Source organism: Sciurus vulgaris, assembly GCF_902686455.1.
Source record: "Sciurus vulgaris genome assembly, chromosome: 10".
In the NCBI taxonomy this organism is placed as follows: domain Eukaryota; kingdom Metazoa; phylum Chordata; class Mammalia; order Rodentia; family Sciuridae; genus Sciurus; species Sciurus vulgaris.
In genome coordinates this window covers 88,594,692-88,603,528 of record NC_136470.1, presented here as the reverse complement: position 1 = coordinate 88,603,528, position 8,837 = coordinate 88,594,692, and positions in this window count along the sequence as shown.

Below are 8,837 nucleotides of genomic sequence, written 5' to 3'. Positions count from 1 at the left end.
TTCTCTGTGCATTGTGGCAGTGGTGTAGAGCTTCGGGTGTTTGTACAGCTATGAAGGTTGCAGGATTCGGCAACATCACCTCTGTGTGTATGTGGGTTGGGGTAAGGGATGGAACACCTGTACATCAGGAAGGGACTGATCACTTCCTGGGTTTGGAGTGTGTCAATCATTTCTGCTCTGTCAGTGAACGGAGAGCCGGATGTCTCTCTCAGAGGAGAGAGGACACTCACAATTGAACCTATAAACACACTTAAAAGAAGAAAGAATAGAGAAAGGGAGGAAGTTAACAAGTATGTACTGCTCATTTACTATATCCCAGACACTGTGGGAGGGAGGAAATTTCCTATGAGCAATGTGCTCATTGAACATTCACAATAGCTCTGAAAGGGAGGAATCATTGCCCCCATCTTGTGTTGATTTTTATTATTATTATTATTTTTTGCAGTGCTGGGGCCCCCATCTTGTGGATGAGAACTGCTGAGGGTCAGGGGCACTCTCTGAAAGGAAGACCTGTGGACAGGTTAATTGGGCAGCGCTCACAGAGTGTCACGGTGTCATGGAAGCAATATCAACCAGGAGATAATAAACCATAGTGAGCCTCCCTCAGGCCTCAGCTGCTCTCATGGAGTGCACAGAAGTTGAGTTCCCTTCGAAGATATTCCGCCTTAGAGGCCATGGGGGCTGAGTCTTGTATCCCCTGGGAAAGGGACATAACTTGGGCAAGATGGCTGCCTTCATCCAAGGGCAGTGCCTAGGAAGGGTTGGTATCCATGCGAGTATACTGTGGACCTGAGAAATGCCTGCCTCACAAACACACTGGCTGCCGGCCAGTGAAAGGGTGCCCAACATGCATCATCAGACATGAATGTATGACCCCTCCCAGAAAAAGCCAATGAAAAGAATCACGTAGACCTAGTGTCAACTAATAGTAATGAGAAGGTAGGTTCAGATCCTCTAGTTACTGATATTTCTGTTACTTTCTATCTGTTAGTCATATGCTGGGAACTAGGTGGTGGGATCTGAGGATAATGTTCAAAATATTTAACGACCAGGTAAACACCCAGGACATCAGAGTGGATGCTGACAGGGTGGCACTCTGGTGTGTCACCGCTGGACATGGGAGATCCTGGGGTCACAGCTGCAGTTCCCTGCCGAGTGCCATGTGCTGAGGGAGAATCCCAGTAAGGGCTCTCTTTAGAAAACAAAACCTCTCTTGAGAGGCAGGCCTCCTCATTAAACTAGGGGTTTGGTTCAGCATGCAAGATGGAGGCAGAGGCTATGTAGGGAGCTCCCCCCTAGTGCAGGGCCAGCATGTCCATCAGTTCTATATTCTCCCAACTTAGCCAGTCAAATTTGTTATGTGAAATCTGTGTGACTCTAGGCAGAGAACAACCACCCTGCTCTGTGGTTCTGTGTCCTCATTTATAACATGAGAGCTTTCCAAAGCCTGTTTCTCCTTGAAACAGGAGAATCTGGTGAAGCCCCCTTAGGGGAAGGGAGGTGAGTGGGCCAGACCCAGGGCCTCCTACCCTACTTTAGCTCCAGCAGCTCCGCTTGTATTTGTTTATGCCTCCATAAGGTTTCACTTAGACCCAGCATTCCTGAGCTAAAAACAAAGCTGGAGAACCACTGGGCTGCATATGATATACAAGGTTCCTTCCATGACGCTCCCACATGCTATGTGAGTGAGTGAATGGATAAATGAACGAATGAGTGAAGGGGTGAATAAATGAATGCTTTGTGTGTTTGGTTAACACACGCCAGTTTCTGGTTACACCTGTTCTTGGAGCAGATGGTCAGCTGTCCTGGGTCCTTTGGAAACATAGACAGAGCAAGGCTAAGATCAGACACTCTCCCAAAGTCCTGACAATGACAAGATTCTGCCTGTCTCCACCACCATCACCACTGACAAGCTTCCTCCCTTCAGGTTTCTCTGATGCCACCAGGTGTGAACTGGAAAGTCACCAGCAGCGAATCCTCCTGCACTTGTCTCCCTTGACTCTCACAACACGTTGACTCAGCTAAAAGATACTGACAACAACAACACGAGTCACTGGCAAGTCTGGCAGAAGATCAGTGGGTTTTCTCAGTGTGCGTTCCAGGGTGTGGCACTGGGTCTGGCTTGCGTTAGTTCCCTTCCGTCCCAGGAAAGGGCTCCTAAGTTTGCCCTTGTCCTTCCCCCTATCATCCCTTTCTTATAGTCTCCCTTTTTTTCTCCCTTCCTTTCATTTCTGTTAGTAGTGCTCTACCTTGTCTGCACATGGTAATTGCCTAGGGAGACTTAAATATTACTGGTGTCCAGAGATTCTGATTTCTGGGCTTGCGGGTGTTGTAAAAGCTGTCCAGGTGATTCTATTATGCATCCAAGTTTGGAGTTTGTCCCTGCTGATCTGGGGACATGGATGTGTAATCCCAACTTTAGCCCTGAGATTCAGATGTGTCTGCTGAATTTGGAGAAGCATGGGGTACTGGCATCTACTAGATGTGGAGGAAGGAAAGGGGAGTAGAGAGAAATATAACCTGCCCATATACCCCTGTCCCACCACCCTGTGAACTCAGGGAAGCCAGTCCTGTTGGGTGTCCAGGTGACAGGGCGTGGAAGAACATATCAAGACACATTGAGGCTCAGTGCTGTTCAAGAGACTCCCTTGCTGCCATTTAGAGAAGCTTCCAGAGACATTGCCATGGGCCTGGGCAGCAGCACTGATACAGGGCATGCCATCAACAAGGCTTGCCCTGGAGTGACTGTGGGCATCAGGGTATCAAAGTGCAGAACAGGGTGGGGAGAAGAGATTTTGGTAAGACACAGCACCCACTCTCTTGGACAGTCCTGTTCATGAGCACACATGGGGCACTCCCAAGGGAACCCCTAAATCACAAAGAAAAGCCTAAGGCAGACAGGATCCAACTCAGTGAAATCTGGTCATTTCATCAATTTGCTCCATATTTGGATTTATGGAATGGTGCAGTCTAGAGACACTGGATCGAGATACAAGCCAGAATGATAAACTGGCAGTGGAAGAGAGTGGTAAGGCCTCACAGACATTTTCCAATCTTTCTCTCAAATTGCCCCTTAGTTTGCTCAGTCCCACCCCACACCCCAAGTAGTTTTCCCTCTGCATGTTGACCATGCAATCAGGTCTTCGCAACTCACAGCTCCCCTGCATGTATACACCCAGTGTGAATGATTTGCTTTGCTTCCTGTGCAAGTTCTTCCTCTTCTTTTTAAATCGCATTCTCTCCTAAATTAGAAAACCTCTTTAATTGTTAGCAGGAGCTGGGGTTCTGCGCCTTGCATGGACAATATCATTAAACATTGGAAAATAAACAAACTGGAAAAGTTTAAGACATTTTCAAACCCTTTACTTCCCAGAGGGCGTCTGGGGCCCTGGGCAGGACAAGGTTCTGCTGGCCTGGGTTTATACTGTGTTGATGACTTGACCCCTCCAGCTGTGAGAAGCCAAACTGACAGCAGGGTTGTTTTTACTAAACTTCCCAGGATCGCAAACTTGATTTGGGAGGCATTTGCATTGATTTGCGCCGAGGTCTCCAGCGACTGCAATGAGCTTCCTCCTCGGGTAGAGTGCATGCTGGGAGTGGGCCAGTGGCTCTGGTGGCTGACAGCTGTTGTAAACCATCGCTGTCCTCCAGAGTTATTCCACAGGGCCAGGGGAGGGGAGGGGGCTGAAGGAGGGGGTGTGTGAGAATGTTTCTTTCCATCTTGCTGAAATGTGAGTCTAATGAAATGATAATGAGGTTGTGGCCTTTAAGCTCCATTGAGCTTCTTGCGCATTGTAATTTTACCCAGAGTGGGGCTAGTTTTTGAAATGATTAAAACTATCGATTCCTAGGCTTGTGTGGCTTGAATCAGAATTCATTAGAGGCCCGGAGGTGAGGGATAAACATTTTCCCCTAGTTCCGCCAGGAAACAGACCCCATCTTGTGTGAGTCTCTGGCTGGCCCAGGTACCCCTGGCTGTGCTGGCAGCCAGACCAACAAATAGGACCCCGTATCCATAGAACAAGTTATGAAGGTCCCAGCCTCAGTGAGACACAGCCCATTTTGCTGGAACTCCTCCCTCAGGTTAGAGGAGAGAGATTCACTATGTTTCATCTTGGCTCCAGTTTCTTACAGGTATTATAAACAAAATGTCTTCTTCATGTAAAAGAAACATGCAGAAACAGAAATGTTCCAAAGTTCTGAACCAAAAGAATACTAGAAGGGGAAAGTCTGCGTGTTGGGGTAACTGACAATGTGGCCTGACCTTGAGCCTCTGGAGCACCATCTTTCCCTGGATAGAGAGGGTTTTTGTTGTTGTTGTTGTTGTTGTTTTTCCTATAATTTTTGTCACCACAATGCTAGCTCACAACAGCAAGGGATTCATCCTTCAGAGTTCTAGTCAGGTTCTCTAGAGCTGAGACATCTTTGAAAATAACCTTACCTAAGATGGGCATGGTAGTGCACGCCTGTCAGTCCCATGACTTGGGAGGCTGAGGCAGTTAGATCATAAGTTTGAGGTCAACCTCAACAACTTAGCGAGACCCTGTCTCAAAATAAAGAGCCGGGGATGTAACTCAGTGGTAAAAGCACCCCAAGTTCAATTCCCAGTACCAAAATAATAATAAAAACGATAACAACAACCTTAACTAATATTAAGGGAGGCCAAAAAGAAAAGAACTATAGGAAATGCCAACAGCAGAAGAATGGGACATGTTTCCAAAGTATAAATATCCCAGTTTACAATAATTCTGTTCTTAAGGGTTGAAGCAATTTGCAAACAACTGGACCCTGCTGTGTCCCTGTGGGGGCCACCACCTGAATTCTTGCCATCTTAAAATTGGTCAGTTTCTCCTCTTGATCCCTTGTCCAACAAGCCTAAATGGTCATATTCTAATGGCCCACCTGGGATCCCCTGCTCACCTCCAAGTCATAGTCTGAGAAGCATCCTTTATCCACAGTGGATGAGGGGAGCATAAATGGCTTAAGAAGGCAGCTGGGATGCTGCCGTCCACTTGAGGCAAAGCAGCCTGGCCAATTTCCCCTTGACTGCAGTTCCTCCTTTTATAGACCTACTGGGCAGTCATGGTCATAAAATGCACACAGCAATAATTTTATTCAGACTGGCACATCAAGGTCCACCATCAAGGTCATGGATACCATGTCATGTTCACATTTGGAAATTATGTGAAATATCTCCAACTTTTCTGCTCACCTTTTATAAATCAGCTCAGGCATCAGCATCCTGAGACCCTCTCTTACCACCTATATCAGGAGGGTAGGGACAAGCCTTCCTGTGGTTTTCTGAAGGATGTTGGGTGGGCATCTAGATTGTGTTATTATTTTCATCCAGACTATGGGCTTCTTGAAGGCCATGTTTGAATTTTATTCCCCTTTGTATTTCATCACCTAGCACATTGTCTGGCACATAGCATACCTGGGTAGGTGATGTTGAGTGAATGAATGAAGGAAAGTACCTATGGTGGCTGTCATTTGATTCTCAGAACAATAATAAGAGCCAAGCAGGGCAGGAATATGAGCTCTGACTTCCTGAAAAAAGAAAAAAGAAACGGAGCCTCCAGGAGGTAGGGCCTTGCTTTAAGGTCACCTGATTCCTAGAGCTGGCGCCAGGGCTGTGGTGCAGTCTGGTGGTAGCTCTGAGAGAGGTCCTACTGCCCACGCTAGCTCTGATTCTCTAAGGCACTGAGCTGCGGAAGAGTCCCTCCTGAGGTGCTGCCTACACAGGTGGTTCCCAAGCGGTTCATATTAAAATCCCCTTTTATCATCTCCCCGCCCCACCCCCAGCACCCCAGGCTTTGAAAGAGTTGGCCTAACAAATGAACTACAATTATGCAGTAATGATGACTCCATTTTCTCGTTTTTATTAATAAAAGACATATGCAACATGCCACTCAGCATTGGGAACTTTCAGCTGAGAGAAAACGAGTTTTCCCCTCTAGGTTAATAGAATTCCACCCAGAGGCAGACGGTGAACAAGCCACCTTCTTGGGCTGGGGCTGAGACTCTCAGCACTGCACTCGTCAGCCCTGCAGATGAGCCTCGATGGAGGGCTGTGGTCTGCCTTCTGCAGGGCCCGGGCCGCAGGAGACAGGGGCCATTTCAGGGGCTCGGGAATAGTCCTCCCATCCCTACTGGAATCAGCAGACCCTGACTCCTGGGGAAGCGTTGCTGCGATGTGTCAGCTGCTCGGGGAGAAGCTGGAGTGATGTGCTCTAAGACCTGTCAGGAGAAAGGGTTTATGGTCAGTTAGGAACTGTAAACCCCTTCCTATGGATTGCCGGTGGAATTCTAATACTGTCTCCCTCCGTCTGGGCACTTCCTTCCACTCTTGGCCCCGTTCCTCCATACATCTGGAACAGGGCTCATGTGTGAGGGTCCCAGGGGAGAGCACACGGCTTCACTCAGTCCAAGTGTCACCGCTGAAAGTGGGAGGAGAAGCGCAGACAGGGCCGGCTGCCTGCCTGCCTGCCACTAGGCCTGGGCAGGGGCTCTCTCAGGGCTTCCCTTCAAGCTCATGGCAACAGTAAGGACATCCCTGCCCAGATCTTGAAGAGAGAGGAAAAATGGAACTCTAGCCTGTCTCTTTCCTTCCTTCCTTGCTTGCTTCCTTTCTTCCTTCAGGCAACAAAGCCATTATGAGGGCCCACTACGTACTAGGTAGGAATCCAGAAGCCAGGGACCAGACAGACTCTGCCCTGTCCTTAGGGCACCTCTCCCTGTTGCTACTCAGCTCTGATCACTCCACAGCAGGTAAACATCAAATAGGGCAAAGGGAAAGGGGGGTGGGAATGAGAGAGAGAGGAGGCAGTCAGAAAGAAGTCTCATAGGCAGGGATGACCTCAATGTAAGAGGAAGGAAATAGAAGAACCTGCTCTGGATGATTTGGGGAACCCAAATGACACTTCTGCCCTTCTACTAAAAAAAGAAAAAAAGAAATTCTCCTCAGCTCTCTTAAGCTGCTTGACATTCTGCTATCATTCCCAAGTCATTCTGACAGGAAAGCTTTTTGTTCTTTAATAGTTGTCTCTGAAAACCAACCCTCCCCACCCGCCGTCCCCAACACACACCAAAGGGTTGCTGCTTGTTACATCTCCTGAGTCCTTAGTAGGAACGCCCTCCTGAGATATCAGGCCAACAGTCTTGGACCAGGGTTGCCTCCAGAGAACAAAGATGGGGCCACGGATGCCAGAAACAACCAGTGGCCATTATCAGTTATTCAGAAAGGTGGAATGGAGGTCCTTCCCAAAGAGGAAGGCAGGGCCGTTCTCTAGCTCTCTACGGTGTCCTCAGCACCTGGTATTGAGTCCAACACATAGGTGTTTGATAAATACTTTGTGAATGCCAGTGGAGGCACACCATTCTCTAGCTACTTCTTCACTCGAGAAGGCCTTCAATTCTTCTTACAGGTTCAGGAGAGGGAGAACAAAAATCCCCCTCTGCTGAAGGCTTGCTATGTTCTGGGTTCTGTGTTGTGCTCACATGAGTGGGTACATGCTCACTGGCAGATCTCTCCTAGGGCACCTATAACCCCCTGGTTCTGTCCTCCACCCAACTTCTAGAAGGCAGCTCTGCTTGCTCACCTCCCATTCTCTCCTCCAGCCTCCTCAGCCAGTTTCTTTCCCCACCATGAAAACTGAAACCACCGTGACAAAGGTTATTTGGTGTTCTCCTGATGAGGCTTCTGGGAAAAACTCCAGGCCTTGTGGGGATGGACCCTGTTGAGTCCTTCTCTGTTCTAGCATCTCCTTCCTGCCCTGATAGTATCCTCCCCTGGTTCCCTGCAGTTTCCTGAGCTTGGCTCATCTGTCTCTTTGGCTTCTCTTTTTCTTGCTTCATTCCTTTAAGGGGGCAATCCTCCCATGTGACTCTCAGCCTTCCACTCTTCTCCCCAGGTGACTTGTGACGCCCAAATCTACACATCTTACCCAGACTTCATTCTTGAGTGTCAGACCCCCACATCTATCTCCACTGGCAACTCATCCAAAACCAAACTAAGCTTCTTCCATCAGCAGTTGACATAATATCTTGGATTGTCTTCTCCTTTCCCCACTAGACCACGAGCAACCTGAGGTTAGTCCCTATCTTTTGGCTTCTCCTCTGTGTCCCTCCTAGGTCAGCCCCCTGGTATATGGCGGACATCCAGGAATATTTGTTGAAGAATGGTTAGTACCACTTAATAGAAGCAGCAGCTTCTAGAGAATCAGTTTCCCTAGTCTTTCCCTGAAACTCTTCTCATCTCTTCCCCAGGGCTCCAGCCTTTAAGCCCTTTGTTGCTTTAGTAGACTCAAATGGAACTAGTGAGATTCTTCACCCCACAGGGAATTTCTTAGACCAAACTCTTGGGAGAGGGAGACAGGGCCTTTGTATCCTAAATCTTCACACACACACACACACACACACACACACACACACACACACACACACGACTGAATTTGCATATGTTAATATGGAGAACTGTAACCATTTAATGAGAAGCAGTGGGCCACGTGGGTGAGTGGAATTCCTTAGAGTATTTTTTTCAGATGTCTTAATTCCCTCCCTCTTTGTTGTATTTCGGCAGATCCAGGTGTTTGGATTGAGTTGGTCCTGGTCCGCACTCCCCTCCCCGCAAATTTCTGAAACCACAGATCTCCCTGGATGCCAGACTCAGTGCCATGTCCAGAGGGTGATGGGAACACGCTGCCCACCTGGAAACACTGCCAAGGAGATGGCTTAAGGGAGACCACCCCTCAGAGAGCCCAAGCCCAAAGGTTGGGAGGGGATATGCCTGAGGGGGTGGGGAGGAGAGGATAGAATTCCAGAGACAAGAACCCTCTACG